The 19,518-nt window shown below is 42.4% G+C and overlaps 1 long non-coding RNA gene across 1 annotated transcript; it reads left to right on the top strand.

Annotated features, from left to right (window-relative positions):
* Positions 1-5,429: 5,429 nt before the first annotated feature.
* LOC139826974 (uncharacterized) lies at positions 5,430-19,294 on the top strand. The gene is made up of 3 exons (XR_011737140.1): positions 5,430-5,506; positions 7,443-7,503; positions 19,028-19,294. It is a non-coding gene; the product is annotated as an uncharacterized lncRNA (long non-coding RNA).
* Positions 19,295-19,518: the final 224 nt, after the last annotated feature.

Consider the following 19,518-nt stretch of genomic DNA (forward strand, 5'->3'; position numbering starts at 1 on the left):
AGCTGACAAAAAGGCTCCTTACTTAGCCAGTAATTGAATGTATTTTGCATCCCTTGGTTAGAATAACTTTATTCTGTTTTCTGGTCTTCTTTGCAGCGGGTTGGGGGGAGACGGACAGGGGGAGCAGGGGGGATGGATGACAAACAAACAAACAAATCCAAGCACAAATAAACAAACAAGCAACCTTGGGACATTAGTTAACAAAAAATGAAAACTGGGCCATAGAGCAGTTTTTGGAGGCAAAAATTCAAACACTCCTCACTGATGTCCATAATTGAACTTTTACTCCCGAATAGACATTGAAAAACTGGAAAGCCATGACATTTTGTCCAAACAATGTGAAAGCAAAGGAAGGATTCCCATTGATTTTAATAGCCTATTAATATGACTGTGGCTTGGGTAGGCAGCAGTTGCTAGTTTTAATCTATGAAGTTAAACTTTGGCAACAGCGAGCACCTGAGTCAATCAAACATGCAAAAGTCCATAGGACAAGAGGTAATTTATGAGATGGGACTGAGAGAGTTGTCCAATGTCATTGCAAGTCCATTCCCTATCATCTTCAAGAGGTCATGGTAATCAGGGAAGGTTCCTGATGATTGGAAAAAAGCAAATGTCACAAAAGTGTTATTGAAGAAAGTCAAGAAGGAGGAGCCAGGGAGTTACAAGCCAGCAGGTCTCATCTTTCAGTCCCTGGAAAGGTTATGGAGAACATTGCCCAACATACAAAGGACACGAGGGTGATTTGGAATATCCAGCATGGATTTACCAAGGGCAGATCATGTCTCATCCTGATTTTCCCCTATGATGAGATGACTGGCTCAGCAGATAATGGGAAAACAGCAGATGTTGACTTTAGGAAGACTTTTAACACAGTCTTCCATAGCATCTTTTCAGCCAAATTGATCAGATATTGGTTTCATGAGTGGACAATAAGGGGGACTAGAATTTGGCTGGACCTTTGGGTTCAAGGTCTTGTGAAGAGCAGTACAAAGTCCAGTTGGCATCCAGGTCATGGAACAATGGTGCCTCTCTGGGCTAGACAGCATTGTTTAATCAATGATCTGAATGACAGGATGGAGTGCAGTCTCAGTAAATTCATGGATGATACCAAATTATGGAGAGCAGTTGATAAACTGAAGGCCAGGGCTGTTGTTTGGAAGGAGAACAACAGGTTGGAGAAATAAGCTGAGAAGAACCACAAGCTTCAACAAAGGTGAAAGCAAAGTGGTGCATCTGGGACAGAGTAACTCCGTGCACCAGTATAGGCTGGGAGTCAGCTGGATGGAAAGCAACTTTGCATAGAAGAATTTGGCTGATTTGTTGGAGCACAGGTTGAATATGAGCCAATAGTGTGCCCTTTCTGCAAAGAGGGCCAGCCACATACTGGGCTCTGTCAAGAAAGCCAGCAGGTCAGTGGCAGTGACCATGGCCCTCTGCTCAGAACCTGGCGCGACCACATCTAGAGAATTGTCTCCAGTTTTGGACGTATGAGAATGAGCACAGAGGAGGGCTACCAACATGGTCAAGGGCTGGAACACATTATATATGAGAAAAGGCTGAGATTTGTTGAGGAGAAATTATTGTTATGGTTGACTACAACTACCTAGGCAGAAGGTATAAAGACTTTCTTCTCTGAGCTGCACAAAACCAGGCAAAGGACACACTGCAACATGTTACATTCAGACTATATCTTAGGAAAAAAAATCATTCTGAGGATGGTAAAATATTGGCATTGGTGTCCCAAAGAAGCTGTGGTATCTCCACCTTTTGAGATACTCAGAACTTGACTGGACACAGCTCTGAGCAACCTGATGTAGCTAGTGCTGCTTTGAGGAGTGGGTTGGCCTAGATGATCTGGTGAGGTCGCTTTCAACATAAATTATCCCATGGGCATGGAATTTCAGGTGAGCCCAATGACTTGCATTGGACTTTTGAGAAGACAGCAAGTCCTAATCTGAAAATTTAAGAAGACAGAAAATCCATTTCTGCTATTACTGCCCAGTCTCAGCCACAGTGCTAGAAGTGAGTTCTTCCTGTCTCAAATTGCCTTCTCAGTTGTGATACGTGAAATAAACAATGACTTTGCAGAAATCGGAGAAAACCAATTCTTTCTTTATTTACATAAAACCCTGCCAAAAAGTAGATGTTCATTTTAGTGTGCTTTAGTAGATATGTCATCTATGCTCTCACTGATTTGTACTGCTTGTCATTACCTTCTGGGAGTTTCCTTAGAACATATCCACCTTTTTATAAAGTGCTGGCACAGCCCTTAACACAGCCTCAGATGGGCCCTCCAGCCATGGTAGAAACACAAATGTAAAGAAAACCTAAAAAAACACAGTACACCCAAAGGGCTTTTCCTCTCCCAAGTAATTTTGGTCAGACAGCTAGGTCATTCCCTTGCCCTCTATTTTCAGCTGAGAAGAAGCCCTTGAGATGCAGGATACAAGGGCAGAAAGGACAAGTGTGTCATGTACATTATCAGTAACCTGCTGGGATGTGGGAGGTGATTCCACACATTCCCCATGGAGAGCTGGAGCATGAGGAGGGCAGGGAGCCTTGGGGTAGACGCAGCTGGCTGTGTCTCCTCAGGTCTTGCATCCCTGTGCAAGCAGCAGCCAGTTGTTGTTTTCATACCAGCACCATGGCACGCAAGTACTTTGCTCCTTGTTTTCATATTGCTCAGACCACACAGGAAAAAAGGCAGCTGTTTTCCTAAACAAAGTGTTCTGGGACTGCATCTACATTGTTCATCCATTATTTTTGTCCTTTCTACCACTGCCTTCATCCCTTCACCCAGCAAGCCAGGGCAGGAGAGGGGTGCCGGGAGGCACAGTGCTATTCCAGAGACAGTCTGGTGCATCACAGGGAGGATGCCCTGGCTGGGACATCAAGCACAAGGCTGGTCAAAAGATAGACAAAGCTTCATTCAGCCTTTCTGACAGTGAAAAACAAGGAGCACAGCTGGTGGGTCTGCTTCTGTCATGGAATAGGGGATGGTGGGTCGTCACTGATCCTGGGAGCCCCATGAGGCATGAGGGGCTGTATCGGGAGAGGCTGCCTCTTCTTCCAGGTGCAAACACAGCCCTCACCACCGGAGCCTTGGCCTTGGCCACAATGGGCCACCTGGCTCTGCAGACTTGGCAAAGTGGTGATGGGCCATTTTGCAGGTCTGTCTGTCAGCTCCCCTTGGCAGCTGCCTGGTTTGCCTGCACCTTACAAAGACTGCAGAAGAAAATGTCCGGGACTGAGAGGGAAGGCGTCCAAACCCAAGCTGACACAGCTCTTTTAGGCTTGGCAGGACAACTGTCAGGGAGCAGCCCTTCTGGATTCAAAGCCAGTGAAAGGATGGGACTGGCAAAAGGACTCTCTGCTGCCTGTATGTCTTTAGAGAAGACTTGTTTATTGTGCCACCAAGTTTTGGGGCAAAGGCATTTGAGGGAAAAGGGCAGAGCTACAAGAATTTTACTCTGGTTTGGGGAGGAGAGGGAAAGCAGGCCACAATCTCTTTCTTTCTTTTTACTTTTTTTTTTTTCCTTAAAATATATATGACAGAGAAAATAATATACATTTTTATACAGCATGGTTGTGCAGCCGTGGAGTCCAATAAATGCCGGTGGGATGTCCATCCAGCTTGTGACTGCTGGGGTCAGCCTTGCCCAGTTTAGCTTGCTGAAACAGAGACCAACAACAATGAAAACGCTGATGCTGATCTTCATGCAACGTCCCCACAGATTATGTAGGGCTACTGACTCCAGCAGGATTTAGGTACCCTACATAACTTCAGGAAACTGGGCTTGAGGATCTCTGCAGATGCTGTAGCTCTGAGTCTCCTCTCAAAACACTGTGTCTAACTTAAAGCTATTGATTACTGGTGTGTGTTTGTGTCATATATCAAGTCATCCAGCAACAAAAAATACACAGTCCTCAGGCTTTTTCTAGCTCTGGCTGTCAACCACAGAACTATCTTCTTCAAATGTATGTAAACTAAAACCATTTTGTTACAAAAGGACTGGTAAACCCTCCCCGCTCTCGCTTGAAACGCTTACAATACTTGATTTAAAAATGTACGGGTGCTGAGCTAGATTGCAGGAGCAAGTCTGCTCTCCAAAATGGCAAAGCGTCATGCCTGACTAACTTCCCCAAAACACACATAGGATAAAAACTGCAGTTCTGGGCTGAGAAAGGTAGAGGAGGGAAGTGGCTCTACCAAGCAAAACAGACAGAATGGCCACATAGAAACTGGTAGGCCTGGGAGACTTCCAGTTCCTGAAGCTGTAGGCACATATCGTGACCAGGGTGAGATGGAGATGCTTGCCTGCAGTCATTTCCATCACCTCGGTCTCCTCTGGAAAGGAGATGTGGCATCCTGCAGGTGGGTCCCTAGTCTGCACGAATGGGGAGAGAGGACATCAGCATGTCTTCCTACACAGCCCCAGAGCAGCCACAGCTGTGCCCAAATCAAGACTAGGAGCACTTTTGGGATGATGCACTGTCGAAAAAATCAAGGAACTGAACTAACAGAAAGTACAGATCCCACTTCTGTTTGACAGGGTTTGAAATGTTTCGTTTTTTACGGGTTTATTTTTATATCCTTCCTAGGAATTACTCAATTAGCTTAAAAGCATAACTGCTAATGATCAAATATCCAGATTTCCAGGTAAAAAAACTGTCATAATTTTCAGAAAGTGAAAATACACACAATTTAGATATCGACCTGTACAAAGCCATTTGTTAGAAATATTGTTCAGAACATGGCGAACAACATACACTGAATTATTTTAAAGTTGAAAACTTTTGCTGCTGTTTTATCTCCCATCCTCCCTAATCACCACCCCTTCCCGCCCCCCCCCCAAAAAAAAAAAAAAGAAAAAAAAAAGGAAAAGAAAAAGGAAAAGGAAAAGGAAAAAAAAAACCAAACAGGGTTGCTGAGAACATTTTAATATTGAATCATTTGAACATCTGGAGGCACAAATGTCATTTCAGAAACAAAAAAAACCAAGCCAGTAAAGGGAAAAATAATAATAATAATAAATAAATGAACAAATGAATAAATAAATAAATCACTTCCTACCAAGTCAAAATTCTATAAATGATGAAAAACTTCTTGGCAGTTGGCGTCTTGTTTGGACGCAGCCCCGCCTGGCGTAGCAGCATTTTGAGTTATCAGCTCACCCTTCACAAGCACCGGCGAAGCAAACACTTGTGTTTTGTAGCCTCGCGTGCAAAGCCCCTTGACCTTTGAGAATGAGCTTTAGGGGGGAAATGCTCTTTTCGTGTGTTTATGTGACCCCAAACCGACGTGTGGGGCCACCTCTCCTCCCGCTCGGAGTAGCCCTGTGGTGGTCCCCGGGGGGATGCGGGTGGGGTCCCGGGGCGGGCCCCGAGTCTCCGGGCAGACGGTGCCGCTCAGTGGTACCGCGCCGGCACTGCAGGCTCCGAGCGGGGAAGCCGGCCCTGGCAGTCTCCCCGGCTCCGGACAAAGGGAACGGGGCAAGGCTGGGAGGTGAGATGATGGTTGCTGTCTCCGGACCGGGGTTTCAGCATGGCCGGGCTCAGTGCAGCCTCGCAAGGTGCCAAGGGGTGGTCAGGGCCGGGGTGGGTTTCGTTTCTTACAATTGGGGCTCAGCAAGATGTGTCCCAAGCTGAGACTGCAACATCCGGAAATCCAGGCTTGAAACGGCTCATTGTGGCACCTTGTGAGTCAACAAAAAAATACCTTCCAGAGTACTGAGGATCCCATGTTACACAGGATCCCAGGTGACTAGGAGCCGAGTGAAATAAAATGAAAACGCCTCTCCTTTTTTTTCTCTTGCCGGATGATATATGGATTTGGAATGAGGATGTTTATAAGAAGCCTTGTTTTATTAACCAGGGACTAGCAGACCCTTATGTTGTTCTGCAGCTGGTATTTACAGTGGATATTTAAGGAGGTGTTTCAGTAAGAGTCCGAGAGGGGTCAGAGGCAGGAGGATGCAGTTGAAGGCCCTTTTTCTAGCTTACCCAGAGGATTGGAGCAGACAAGTCCCCCCCTTCAGTCTCTTGTGTCTCTCACCTGTGTTCACGGTGCCCCCTCTGTGGTTCTGACATACTGGAGCAGTGCCTAGCACAGAGGGACATCCAGCTAGGCGCTGCCATCACGCAGATGATAATAGGAATAACGCTAACAGATGGCAGGTCTGAAGGGGAGCCGCTGCCACCGATGCAGGCTGGCGGACAAGCATTCCTGCTCTGGCAGCTGGAACAACGGTAGCGCAAATGAAACATGAACAATTTCCTCCCTGCCAGCAAACAAAATAGCTCCAGGGAGAACCCAGGGAGAATAATTGTCAGCCTCCTCTAGGTATCATGGGAACAGAGGCCATTCAGTAATCCTGGAGTAAACAACAGCTTCTTATTTTTAATACAGAATAAAACCTCAAGAATCTAAGAGTGGGTACTGTACAATTGCTGAATTAACTGCTCCAGTGCCCACCCCCTCCTGACCTTTCACTGAAAATCATTGAAGTGAGGCACAAAGGAGTTTTACTGTAAACGAAAAAGGCTCATAAGAGAGGGTGAATCTCTTGTCACAGAATGATGCAGATATGACAAATGCTTCACATTCTTCCTGCTCCCTTCTTTGCAGAAGATGCTGATCATTAGAGCAGTGAAATCCCTCCCAGCTCCACCCTCTCTCTTGAGACTCCGCCAGGTCTCTCTGTCTTCGTATGTTGTTTTTCTGTTTTGTTGTTTGTTTGTTTGTAAGTATTGTTTTGTTTTGTTTTTGTTTTAGCTATGATTAAAATATGTTGCAGCTTTATCACATGTACCACAGGCCTGCCAGCATGCCCCTAGAAACTTTTGGTACAAGAGGAATAATAAAAAAATTGGGTAGACACACCTCCCTGGTGTGGTTTTCCAATAACATCCTATGCCACTGGCACAATACCTGGCTTTTTGTTTCCTAATACAGGGAATGTACTTTTACCTTCTGAGGAATTCGTCAGATACTCCTCATCCCAGCAGGCACCAGGACTCCCTCTAAGCAGGAGCCTCAAGCTGGGCCATAGGCTTTATGCCATGGGCTCCAATTCACCTATACTTGCAGATAAGCCTGTTTAAGAGGTTTCTCTGAAACAAAGGGGTTATATAAGGATGGTACATGCTAACCAGCTTTTCCTATCTGCAGTAACCCATGAGCAACATGCCTCTGTTTCTGGTATAAGAAAACTGATGAATACAAAACTGCCATGAACATAAACACTGTAATGAACACAGCTGTTGTTGGGATTTGTTTTGTCTTGTTTTGTTTTGTTTTCTTAAAAGAAAGATATTTATCTATCCAGCGCTTGGAGAGCAATGAGTTTTCATACTCCACAGCTTGGCACAGGCACAGACTAAGAGAAGTTAATGAGAGGCCCGCTCAGTCCTTATCATGCTTTTTCCTTTTTCTTCCTCAGGCCTTGCTCGCCCTTGACTCTGCCAGTAAAACCTGCTCTCATTTCCCCAGAAATAACACAGGTAGGAAGCATGTTTTCCTCCACAAGATTACTTGCACCCAGGAGCCCTACTCCAAAATTAATTCTTCAGTCAGTATCTCTCATCCAGCCTCAGCAGTGGAAGAAAAATGAGAGGGAGATTGAAACACAGGTGATCCCTCTAAACCCCCTTTTCCCCTCAATTTGATTCAGGGAGAAGAAAAAAATTCTGCACATTCCTGTAACAGTAAATAATAACTAGAAAGCCTCTGGTATTTATCAGAGGAAGACCTTAATACATTTTGCCAGAAAGGTTGTTTGAGCACTGTTGCAGCTTCGTAAACCTTCATTTCTCTACGCAAGGCCTTGCAACTGCTAAGGTCGTAGAAGAGGGCAGAGAGATGGGGAAAGGGTATGTTGTGAGCAGCCGCCAGGCTGGCCAGGATTTTGGCACATCTCCACCCTGAGATGGGGAGGATTTGGTTTCCATAGCAGCAACGGCATGATGTTCTCCCCACCTCAGCCCCGCACCCCCTCTTTCTCCCAAGGACTTATATTCCACAATTGCACAGGAGAGTTATATTTCACCCCAAGGCTTCCATTTTCCTGCTGCACAGTTTTGCTGTGCTCTGGCAGCTCTGCCTTTTGCCAGTAGCCGGTTTGGGGAGTGAGGGGGGGCACCCTGGGGATGCCGCGCAAGCATCGCTCTCGCTTCCCTCTCTCCCTTCCCCTCTCCCTCTGCACACTGCTTCATAAAAGACACAGTGTTCCCTGTCCCCAGCTGACTCGTCTTCGCCAAGGTCCCCCCTTTTCCTCACTTGTCTCCAGCGATCAGCTCACGCATGCCTGGCTTTCCATAACAGAGCGGAGCTGTGTGCAAGTGCCAGGCGCCCGCACAAAGCCAGAGAGCTGCCCGCGGAGGAAATGTCAATACCAGAACACCAGGCTATGTACAAAAAACCTATGTACCTGCATATACTCCCCTTTTCGTTTTACCCACATGAAATGTAGGAATTCTGTTGTTTCTCTTGTTGCAGAGAAGGTCTTTTTTTTTTTTCCTAGCAGAAAAGAAAGGAAAATATGCTCAGAAATAGGCTGGTGTAACTGCAAACCACATCAACTATTCTGGGGACTCGTGGGAGGATCTGAAAAGCAAAGCCAATTCATTTTTGCAGCTGATCTGGTCTTCAAAACAAGTGCGCCTTTAGTTTTACACATATGACATTTGTTTGTTTCAGAACCACAAGACCAAACTCTGTTCTTATTAATACCAGAAAATGTTTCCTTCTACAGCATAGAGTCCACACAGAGAAGAGGCCACATTCTCCCTGATTTTTGGCAGGTTTCCCAAGGCACGGGTGGACGGTATGTTGTGTACATGTTCCAATGCTGCCCGTGCTCTGGGAGACCCCAACCCACATATTTGGGGCAGGAGCACCCCAAGGAGTCCTGCTGGTGGATGGAGCTGGGGCTCAGCACCACATGTATGCGGTCCCCAGCCCTTAGATCACAGCTAACGCTGGTCCTACCAGCACAGAGGCAGCCAGGCTGAGCTAAGGCTATGCTTTTAGGTGCAGGATCACCATGTAGGGAGCAAAGTATACAGAGCATAGCACAGCATGGTGCCTTGGCCTCTCATGGCCCATCCACCAGTGGGAAGTTTGGCATCCACCCATACTTGAATTCTGGTTGAGACTATTCTCATTGCTCCTAGTGGTTTGTTCCAGCACCTTGGGCAAGTCAGCTTCTCTTTATCTGGGAGAGAGTTCACTTATTAGCATAAAGATGTTTTTCGCACCACTCAGAGGTGTTACTTGTAGTCACTAATGTTTCTAAGCACCTTGAGAGAAGTGGTTTTATCACTACGTTTAGTAATACCATTGGACTGATGTGGTGGAAGAGCCTCAAAGGCTGCACTCACGAATCAAGACCTCCTCGTGGTGAGCAATGCTGAGGTAAATTTGACCACAAAAATCCAGTTAATTTCCATATGTCACTGAATTCTCCAGTTGTCTTGGAAGAACCTTTCGCTAGAGCGCAACATCTGTTCTGGCTCAGAAGGATGGTAGTAAACGTCACATCTTAATTAAAACTGCAGTGGTGGGAGACATCCCAGTACCTCCTAGGAGAAAAAAAAAAAAAAAAGAAAAAAGATCTTAATGGCTTTGTTCTCAGGTGCTGACAAGAAATGTCTGTTACTGTCATTGCCTTAGTGAATTCCGAGTCTCCATTTGTCAGTGTCAAAACAGAGTCCAGAGGAAAGGCAATAAAAGGTTTCTGTCCCCTCTTGGCAGAGTTATCCCTTGACTGCAGAAAATAACCTTACCCTTCATAACCAGCTTGGTGAGAAAGTCCCTCTAGTCAGTATTTCAGACGTAACAGTTGTAGGTCACACATTCAGCTTGGTATCTGTTAGATACTTACACTCTACCTTTGTTTTCACTACAATGGAAATATCTCTGTTTTTGAGCCATGCTCAGGGTTATCCTTCTACGTTACCTATAGCTTTCTCAGTCAGGCTCATATATTGACAGTGATGTAAATATTTCTCATTCTCAGTTTCCCTTGCTTGCAGACCTTGCAGAAGGACTGACATAGTTCTCTCACTCGAATATGAATTCAACAGCTTCAAGAACCTGTTTTCAGCATTTGACCCTTACTTGGGCACTTTGAGTTTTCAAAAAAAGTAGAATTTCTTATGAACTCTTTTTTTTTTTTTTTTTTTTAATGAAACTGAAACCTAACTGGAAACTCCCCAGATGATGCACTAGCTCACTCAAATTGTTAGAACACCAGTTTTAGCTGAATTCATTCAATAAAAGAACATTTGCAGAGCCCTTCAGGGTCTATCATGATCTAGATGTAAAAAATAAATATTCAGAATCTGTGAGAATATGAGTTTCACTGGGCATCTGATGAAGACTTCCCACCAAGTTCCTCTGAGGCCATGCAGCCCATGAGTTCTGGATCCTCATTGCCAAAACATCTTTTCAGGATGTAACATAGCTGTTGTTATTCTTATTCAAAAGCACTTGTCTGTCATGTAGGTGCTCACAAGTGGCTTAGACGCCTTTTGTAGCCAATGGAAAGAAACAGGCCCTTAGAGGTACAACTCGCCAGGCATAAATAGCCTAGGATGAAAATGAGCAGTACTCAGCTTTTCTCTACTGACTACAAAGGAGGTCTTGGTTGACTAAATCTAGTGGAAATATCAGTATTTCATCTGTCTGAAGTCAAGGAGTCACACAATAATTTAAGCTAGTCCAGAACTCATCTGGTCCAACACTCCATTCAGAGCAGGGCTAACTTCAGAGTTAGATCAGGTTGGTCAGGGCCTTGTTCAGCTGAGTTTTGTGACATCAACAGCTGGAGATTTCACTGCCTGTGTGGGCAACATCCACGCTGGGAAGAAAAAGAAAAAACAAACAAACAAAACCACAAAACAAACAAACAAACAAACAAACACCTTTACATGCAATCAGAATTTCCCTTGATACAACTGCTAACTGCTGCTCCCGTCCCTTCACTGTTCAGCATGAATGAGATCCTTTCACTCGAGGTTAGTCTGGCTCTGTCTTTCTCTATAATCCTCCATTAGGGAGGGTTATAAAGGCAGGAGTAAATCTCATTCTTGGTTCCCTGGTCATGGGGTAACAATAATCTGTGGATTCTTTAAAAACTCAGAAAACTCCAAGATGTTTCAGATTAAGTACTGCATGCTCAAACGCTGGGATTTTCCAGGAAAGCTTTTTTCTCCATCAGAAAATTTATATCCAGTACTGGTGCTGAAGTGGGAAGATTTACGCTAGGTCACTAATTTATTTTCTATTTTGAGTTCATCCTGCCTTTGATAGCTGAGCTGGATTTACACCTCTTGGTATAATCTGATGTTGGTACAAGCATGTGTTTTGCTGTTGGAAGCAGAGCACAGAGGCCATCCCACAATCCAGGATATAGCTTTTTCCTTGTAGGTCTTTCAGTCTATATAAAGCATAGCATGACTGAGTACAAAGCAGATAGAAAGAGCACATAGGTCACAACTGCACAGCTGTGTGGCTGCAGTGAATCCTGTGAATGCATTTTAGGTTACAGTCCATTTTGATTAATTCAATTCATTTTCTTCTTCTAGCAGTGTTGTGATCTGTTTGTTGTTTTAAAGAAAACAAATAAACAAATAAAAACAATGCAAAACTGTTCCTATTTTATCACTGTTTCTGTTAGGTAACTTAATATGATAGTACAGTAAATCAGCTCTATGAGATAAATTAAAAAAAAAAAAAAGCTGATATTCTATTGATTTTTGTTTCATTACGGATGGTGTTGACATAAATGCTGACCATAATTAAGAGTTCATTCTGGAGCCATTGTGCCTTTCCTTCAGGCAAATGAATGATGACATAGCCTCATATTCAGGGAAGTCTAGAATTGCAAAAATGAAGTGGATAGAATTAATCAAAAATTCAGAAGCTTGGTGATTTGCATCCTTGTGAAAGCTGAGGTAGATCACTTCATAGGGCTTTATTTTAAAAAGAAAATAGGAGCTGCATAAATATGTAAATGAGACATCCGAAAATGAGCAAGTGGGAGAAATATTATTGCTATTTGTCTGGCTGGCCTGATATATATATTTATTAAAAAAACAAGCTCAGAGCGGTACATGGCTCTTGTGTGCATTTTTAAACATAGATGCATGTTGCAAGTGTGTGCCTATGCATGTAAATAAGTGATAAAAATATGGGTGGAAGCACATGCATTCAAATGAGTTGGCACCTCTATTCAAAGAACAGAGAAATTTGTGTGTTCCATGATTTCTCTTTAAATTCCAAGAATCTTTCTTCCTGGACTTGTCTGCACATTCTCAAGCACAAATTCTTCTGAGATACTGGGCACTTTCAACTTCATTGCTATGTTTCACATTTTCTGCCAATATATCTGTGCTCCCTCTCTTCCCATGTGAGATTTTAATATATTGATTTTACTATCATATTCTTCCACAACAGTACCAATGCTTGTTTTAATTCAGGATTAATTTTTTTGTATCAAGAAACTATGGTAATCACTGTGGAGCAGAGTTTGGCCTCTTGAAGATGTCCCCTTACAGAGAGAGAAAATTTCACGTTTTCCAAGTGCAACTCATAGATGGCCCTTCAAAACCCAGACCTAGTTCCTAGTGTAGTGGCTTGAATAGTACCAGATATGCTGAAAAAATGATAAAATAATACTAGATAATGGAGAATGAAGAGTGCAATGCACATCATTAAGGAAAGAAATAACAAGAGAGAAGCTATAGGATATTTCTTCGTGATCACTTGCTGGAAAAAAAAGATCACTTTGGAAATGTCAAGGAAATCTAATCGACTGATGTGCTACAGTTTCTGGTAAGAAAAGATCAGAACCACTGGTTATGCTCAAGTGTGAATAAAATGTTGTAATTGTTATGGTCAGTTTTGCAAGCTAAAATGTGAAAACAGACATGTACAGGAACACTGTCCTACGGTATAACCAATAAATCAGGGTAAGCTTTTATGAGAATATCCTCTCTAATAGTCAACTCAGTCTGTAAGTCATCCTGGATAACCTGTGAGGGTACAAGAGAGTGTTTAAAAGGGATCTTTTTTTGCAAGTGTCCAAGTTCTCTCCTTCTCCCATAGATGATCAGCCAAACTCAGAAGGTGGCTTTCATCTGTTAATCCACACTTCATTTTGCAGTTTGCCCTCCTCTCATACTTTTACAAGTGCCTCATGACCATTAGTCTAATGAGGTCTCCCACGGGAAGTGATGAACTCCAGTCTTCAGCCAATGCACCAAAAAACTTCTGAGTATGTATCCTGTATGGCAGATGAAAGACCAGAGCATGGTTCACTTAATGATAAGGCTTTGCGGTCAAGATGAACTACTAGCCTTTTGTCCAATATAATTCAATTTTTCCCCATTTAGTAAAACTAATGCAGTATTTGCCGCACTTATCTGAGGGATCACAGCAAGTCTCTGTGTTTTCTGTAGAAGGAGGCAGCACTGGGCAGGTCTGGAGTGTATGGTGCCCTCCAACTTAGACCAGAACGCATTCTACCCCCAGCACTTCTTGGATGAGGTGTACTACTAGTTCTCTCTTCCGCCTCTTGCATTAAGATGAGGCTCTGCATGGAGGGAGAAATGAAATGGCCCTTTGTATCCTGTGGTCTTTGTACTTTTTGCAAACGCAGACAGGAATAGGGCACAGCACTGACCTTACCCTGTGAGGTCCTTGGGTCACCATTAGGCTACTGGCCAACAATACTCCATCCTCCTCCTGACTTTATGGGAGGTGTTGCACTCTCGATAAACAAAGTAAATTTTCCACTCCAAATTATCTGGGATTATTCACTTCAGTATTTAAACACACTCTCTTTGGTAATGTTTTTGCTCTTCGTATTTTTGTTTTCACAAGCTTTTATTCCTTTTCTGTTGGCCCTTATTCTCTCATCAAGAGAATTTTGAAGTCACGTCCATAGCCACACCTTCAGTTCCCAAACAGCTTTACACGAGGAAAGGTAATTCACACTCCTCCAGGCAAAAAACTAATCTGATCAATCACAGATGATCAGTAAATTTAAAACACAAACAACTTCGATGAAAGATTTGCTTGTGATCTGCCCTCAAAGCTGAACATTTTAAATACTCTCCAACTCCAAACATGTCTATGAAAAGCGCAATCTGCAAACATGAGAAAAAAATACTACAGCAATTTCAAATTCTTCTTTCTTCTCACTTGATAAATAAATACAAACAAAAATGCTGCTTCCCACAGTGGATAAGGCAGGAAGTAGGAAACAGTCCAAAATTTCCTGAGATGGTCTGTAGAAACTGCGTACTCGGACAGAATTTGAGAACAAAATGGTCAAAGCTGGTTTTGCTTTGTTCATTAAACCCGATGATTTGTGAAAATGGTAACTCAGAATGTAGTTACTTCATTATTGCAGCAACACTGATTTTTATTGAAACACAGGACCTTACCTATGGCTGGAAATTTTGACTGCTTACAGAGGAAAATTTTTATTGTGTGCTTCTAGTTAGAACAAAAAGTTATCCTGACATTCTTATCCCTTTAAAAAGTGTGCACTTCACAAAAGGGTGTTCTAACAGCAACCAGAGACAGTATAAAAACATGAAAGGGCATTATGATCTCCAAGGGTAGACAACTGTGACTTTGGAGAGGCATGAGGGTCACAAGCTCTTGCAGCACAAGTCCCAAACCAGCTCTATGTCCCATGACTCATGAAAAGGGGCTGTTTTTTCGTTGCAGTTGCTGTGCTTTTGGGATCCCCTATGCCAGACCCAAATGCAGTTACAGATGCCACCCAAACACACCTTAGGCAAAGCCATTCCTTAGGTGTCTCCTAGAAATCTCCCCCTCTCCTTCCTCACCTTTGAGAGTTTCTGGTATATGTCTCACTGTTCTGAAATTTCGGGATGGTGTTTTCCAGGTCTGGAAGTCTGACACAACCCTGTAGGTCTCTTGGTCTATAAATCAGACATATCTAGAGGAGGATCCCTTCAGATCTTTGTGCTATGTCTGCAGAATTGTCCATCTGGTGAGCTATGGTAATGACATTGCTGTCTCTACTAGTGGCATTCCCCATAAGGAAGAATAAAACCGCTGTAAATTCACAGATTAGAAGTTTTCCCTTAATGCTTTCTTATGAGAAGTGTAGTAATAGCAGGACATTCAACTGCTCACTCCAATCCTTGAAGAATCTAGTAGTCCCAATACATCTGAGTCTCTCCTCAAGAGCTATGTAGGATTGAGGATACCAGAAATTTCTATTGCTCTAAAAAAGGTTGTGCTCAAGATGCTTGGTAACTTCCCACTGGGCTGACTGGAGCAAAATATACAGTACATACTGTGCAAAGAATCTACTTTGACCTATTCCATGTGTTTCTAGGAGAACCCAAGATAACTGGTTCATTCCTCTTCATGAGCTGTCACTTCTCAGCACTGCAACCTTGCCCAGAGTCTTAGGTTCCTTCCATAAAAGGAGTAGTTTTACCATTTCTAGCATGTTTGCCCTCTCTTCTCTTCTAGGACTGACCAGGAGGTCAGTCTGCCTTGTCCACTGTGAAATGACTTCTGCCATAGTAATTAGTACAGCTGAGAGTAGAAATGTTAGTGGTAAGTACTCACAGAGGAGGGCACTTCTTCTCTTTAGTCAAGATGTTCAGATGGGGCCCCATAGCAGCAGGGAGCCTGAACTTCTAAGCAAGAAGTTTGGGATTTGCTCCATAGCAAACAAGAAACAATTCTTCAAAAATTTTAAACTCTCAGCTCTTGAGCCAAATATACCTCATGTCATTTATTCTCACAGCTAGCTTCAGAGAAATATTATGATAGAAAATCTTCCAAGTCTGCAGAATTGGGCTGTTAGCCAAGCCCAGTGAAATTTCAAAAAGCAGCTTCTCTTCCATATTTTCAGTCTTGAAATACAGCTGCAGTGGGTGAGGGCAGATTTGCCCATCATTGCAATTATTCTGGACCCAGTCAAGTCCTGCACATAGATAATATATAGAGTGGTCATTATCTGCCTCCCACAACTAACTGTGCTACTCCCCCTGTTTGCATAGATTGGAAGCTTGCAAGTGCATGATATGCCTATAGCAGATTTTAAGTGAGGGATGGAGAGGAGAACTGGGACATGTCCATAAGCATTCAATATTCCAACCCTGGGCAAAAAACCTGACTACATAAAGAAGCAACTGTGTCGAATAACTACACACGGGAAGATGCTTGGCAGCATTGCTCTGCACTCAGACAATATGGTAGGGGGCCATGTTTCCACATGGATAAACTCTTCTTGCACTAAACTTTTAATGAGCAGGTGTAGAAATGTCTTCATCATCATGATCCTGTCTTTTTATGCCCTTTCGATCCAACAGTGTCTCACCGTGGATATCTGTTTCAGGCTAGCTGCATCCCAAAGGAGATTTTTGTTCCCTGCTTCTGTTTGTTTATAACAGGCTCCAAGACTGCTGCAGAGCCAAGGAATGACTGGCTGTTTTTTCAGTCTCAGATATTGGCTCAGTACAAAGTGGTTCATCATTAGCCCAAGCACTCTTTAACTCACTTGCTAAAAGGGATGCTGCTGTATCTCTCTTTTCTGATATTTATTACAGTGGGCAAATAACTTCACCCTTTTCTTCCAGCCCCAGCCCAGTTTACTGGGGATAAATCAGTATGTGCAAAGGCATCTAGTCCTGATGTGGATATAATTCAAGGAATGAATATTCTGTTTCACACATTGTTAAACTTTTTCCCCCCTTGCAAAAACTATGAAGTAATTTCTGTACTTTAGTTGCCTTGTGTCAGCTTTCCAACACGAGATTTTGAAAAAGTCTTTGCTTAAGTTAAAAATGTTCTCCTACCATGAATCCTGTGTCAGCCTCAAAAGTACCAACTATTTTTCACTTTCTGGGTTGAGCCTCCTTCATGAAGATTGCTTCTGGAACAGTGTGAAGGATTATGAGTTATAGCTTGGAAGCCTAAAATGAATCCTTATTGAAGAGCAATAGGCTATGACACTTTTGAAAAAGAGGGAATAGAGGGAGACCAAGGTTATTCAATTAAGGCTACTTCAAGCTTTTTTTCTTTTTCCCTTTCTGTACTGGGAAGCACAACTTTGCAACTTTGCAAGCCTACCAGAGGGAAAAAAAAAACAGTCGCTCTACAAAGTTCAATTGCCAATCTGCTTCTAAAAGGGCGTATACCTGAAAATTGATTATCACTGAATTGATATAAATAGGACAGAATTTAGAGAACTGAAAGCTGGAAGGACCATCGTAGGAAAGACTAGTGGAGCTAAATATTGCATGTAAAACTTAGATAAACATTTACTGAAGAGAACATAACAATCGACAATCTATGAAGGAAATATTTACTGAAGAAATAAGAGGATTGGTTCATGCAGATAGATATACATAAATAGTAAGATGAGGTCTATGGAAGACAGAATCTCTCTTTTCAACATGAAATGAGATTTCAATATTTGTTTTAATTTGCTATGGCACTTCTTCAGTTTTAAATGGTTTATTTCAGATGGCCCTTAATATTCAAAACAGGAAATGAAGTGTTGTTCTGAAAGACGGATTGAAACGTGGCATCCCGAAGATGCTGAAACTGGACATTAGCTTTGTTTGAATCTTTGCCCTTTCTCTTACAAGAACATTTTAGCTCAAGCACTCTGATTTCCCCATTTTGCAGAGCCTGCATTTTCTGACAGAAGACACTTATGTTAAATGGTATTATAAACTAAATAAGAGAAGTCAGATGAATATTTCACTTCCTGTCCAATGTTTATATGCAGTTGGTCTCTTCTTAAGAAGCTATTCTTAACGGAAATTATAGAAATATAATAGTACACCCAACAAGACTCTAAAACTTAAACCATGTTGCTCTGATGAAGACAGGTACGAGAAAAACAAAAAATGGTTACTGACTTAACATCCCTAAAATCTCAAGTAAATGCAGGGCTGCTCAGGAAATTTTTCCTCAAAATTTATCACCATTGTGGCGTAATATTTTTATTACAATGCCATCTATGCCAGTACCAGATAGGCTGAAGAAAAGCTCCAACGTAAATATCACTATCAAGTCTAGATCTGCATTTCTGCCGCTGTAAGCATTAAATTAAATGAGTGGAGATGTTTCAGTGCTGGGGGAAATTAAGGATCAAACTTGCAGGGCAACTGAGGGAACTGAGGAAGATCTGAGCATCAAATATAGCAAGAAACATCCACAAGCCTAAAGGAGCCTCTCTAACATGCTTCTTGCTCTGCTCACCTTTCATTTTTCTGAAAGCTTTTTATAGGGATGATATAAAGAAGAAAGCAGAGAGTCAGAGTAAAATTATCTGCATAACCCTGCTGTATTTAATATTAATTTTATCAAGCACTTACTAAAAACACCTATTGAGAACAACCAAAAGAGCTTGAGCTACCTGTCACAACTTTGTTTTTACAACTGAGTTTTTTGTGGTTCACTTTTGTGCAAGAAAATCAGGCTTACAGCTTTCAAGCAAAGAAAACCAAAGCAGAAAAGAAATGTTTTCCTTTAGTAGCAACATACTCTTGAATATTCCTTTAGGATAGAGCTCAGTGTCTCAAAGACAAATGCTAAGATATTTATTTCAGATAGGCAGGGCTTTCCATAGTTGTCACTGATAAAATCACTTTGAACTGAAACATGTGACCAGAACTATGAATTGCTGCCTATAAATATTGCATCACATGAAAAAAGGGAGGTTATACATCTTGAAATGTGAACCATGCTTTCAGCCTCCCTTATAAAATGCTTGGTTGGTTTTATGGTAGGTACATCCCGAATTTTTGTATTGCAACCTATTTATTTAAGATGGTTAGGTCTTTGCTACATGTAGAAGAGGCAACTCCAGAAAAACAAATAGAGTAGTTAGCGACTGTGAATTGCATTTGCACAAGAAGAGAGGAAATGATACCTTAGGTAAAATTAATCCTGAAAATGAACTCTCATAGTTAAGCTATATATTGATTTTTCTCTCCAATCTCTTTTCTGTTGCAGGAATCAAATGGAAATCCATGCTATGTCCTTGCTCCTGTGACTGTCAGAATTCAGGTTGCCCTGGAGACACGATGCCTCATTCACAGAACGGGAAGAAAGATACCTCAGCCCTGCTTTCCTCCCGGGATTGTGCTCCCAAAATTCTCCTGTGAGCCTCCTTTGACCCTCAAGAACTCACGGACAAAGAGAGACAGACAAGCATTTGTAATGTGAGATGCTACTGTAAATTAAACGTTTGCTAATGAAAGATCAGAGGGATAACTTTAAAAAGCAAGCTTCCTATTTCTCTGTGTGCCTTTGGGAAATACATAATCATGTTTTTTTAGCAGCACAGCCACAGGCACTGTATATTTAAAGCAAGCAGAGCAGCAAAATGTCTTAGTCTTATTAAAAGGTGTGACAGCGAATAACAATCAGTAACATCCTAGATATAAGAATATACCCGATTAGGGTATATTAGGGTTCTTAAATCCACATACATTTCTATCTGA

The sequence above is a fragment of the Patagioenas fasciata genome, chromosome 1 (genome assembly GCF_037038585.1).
Source record: "Patagioenas fasciata isolate bPatFas1 chromosome 1, bPatFas1.hap1, whole genome shotgun sequence".
NCBI classification, from domain to species: Eukaryota; Metazoa; Chordata; class Aves; order Columbiformes; family Columbidae; genus Patagioenas; species Patagioenas fasciata.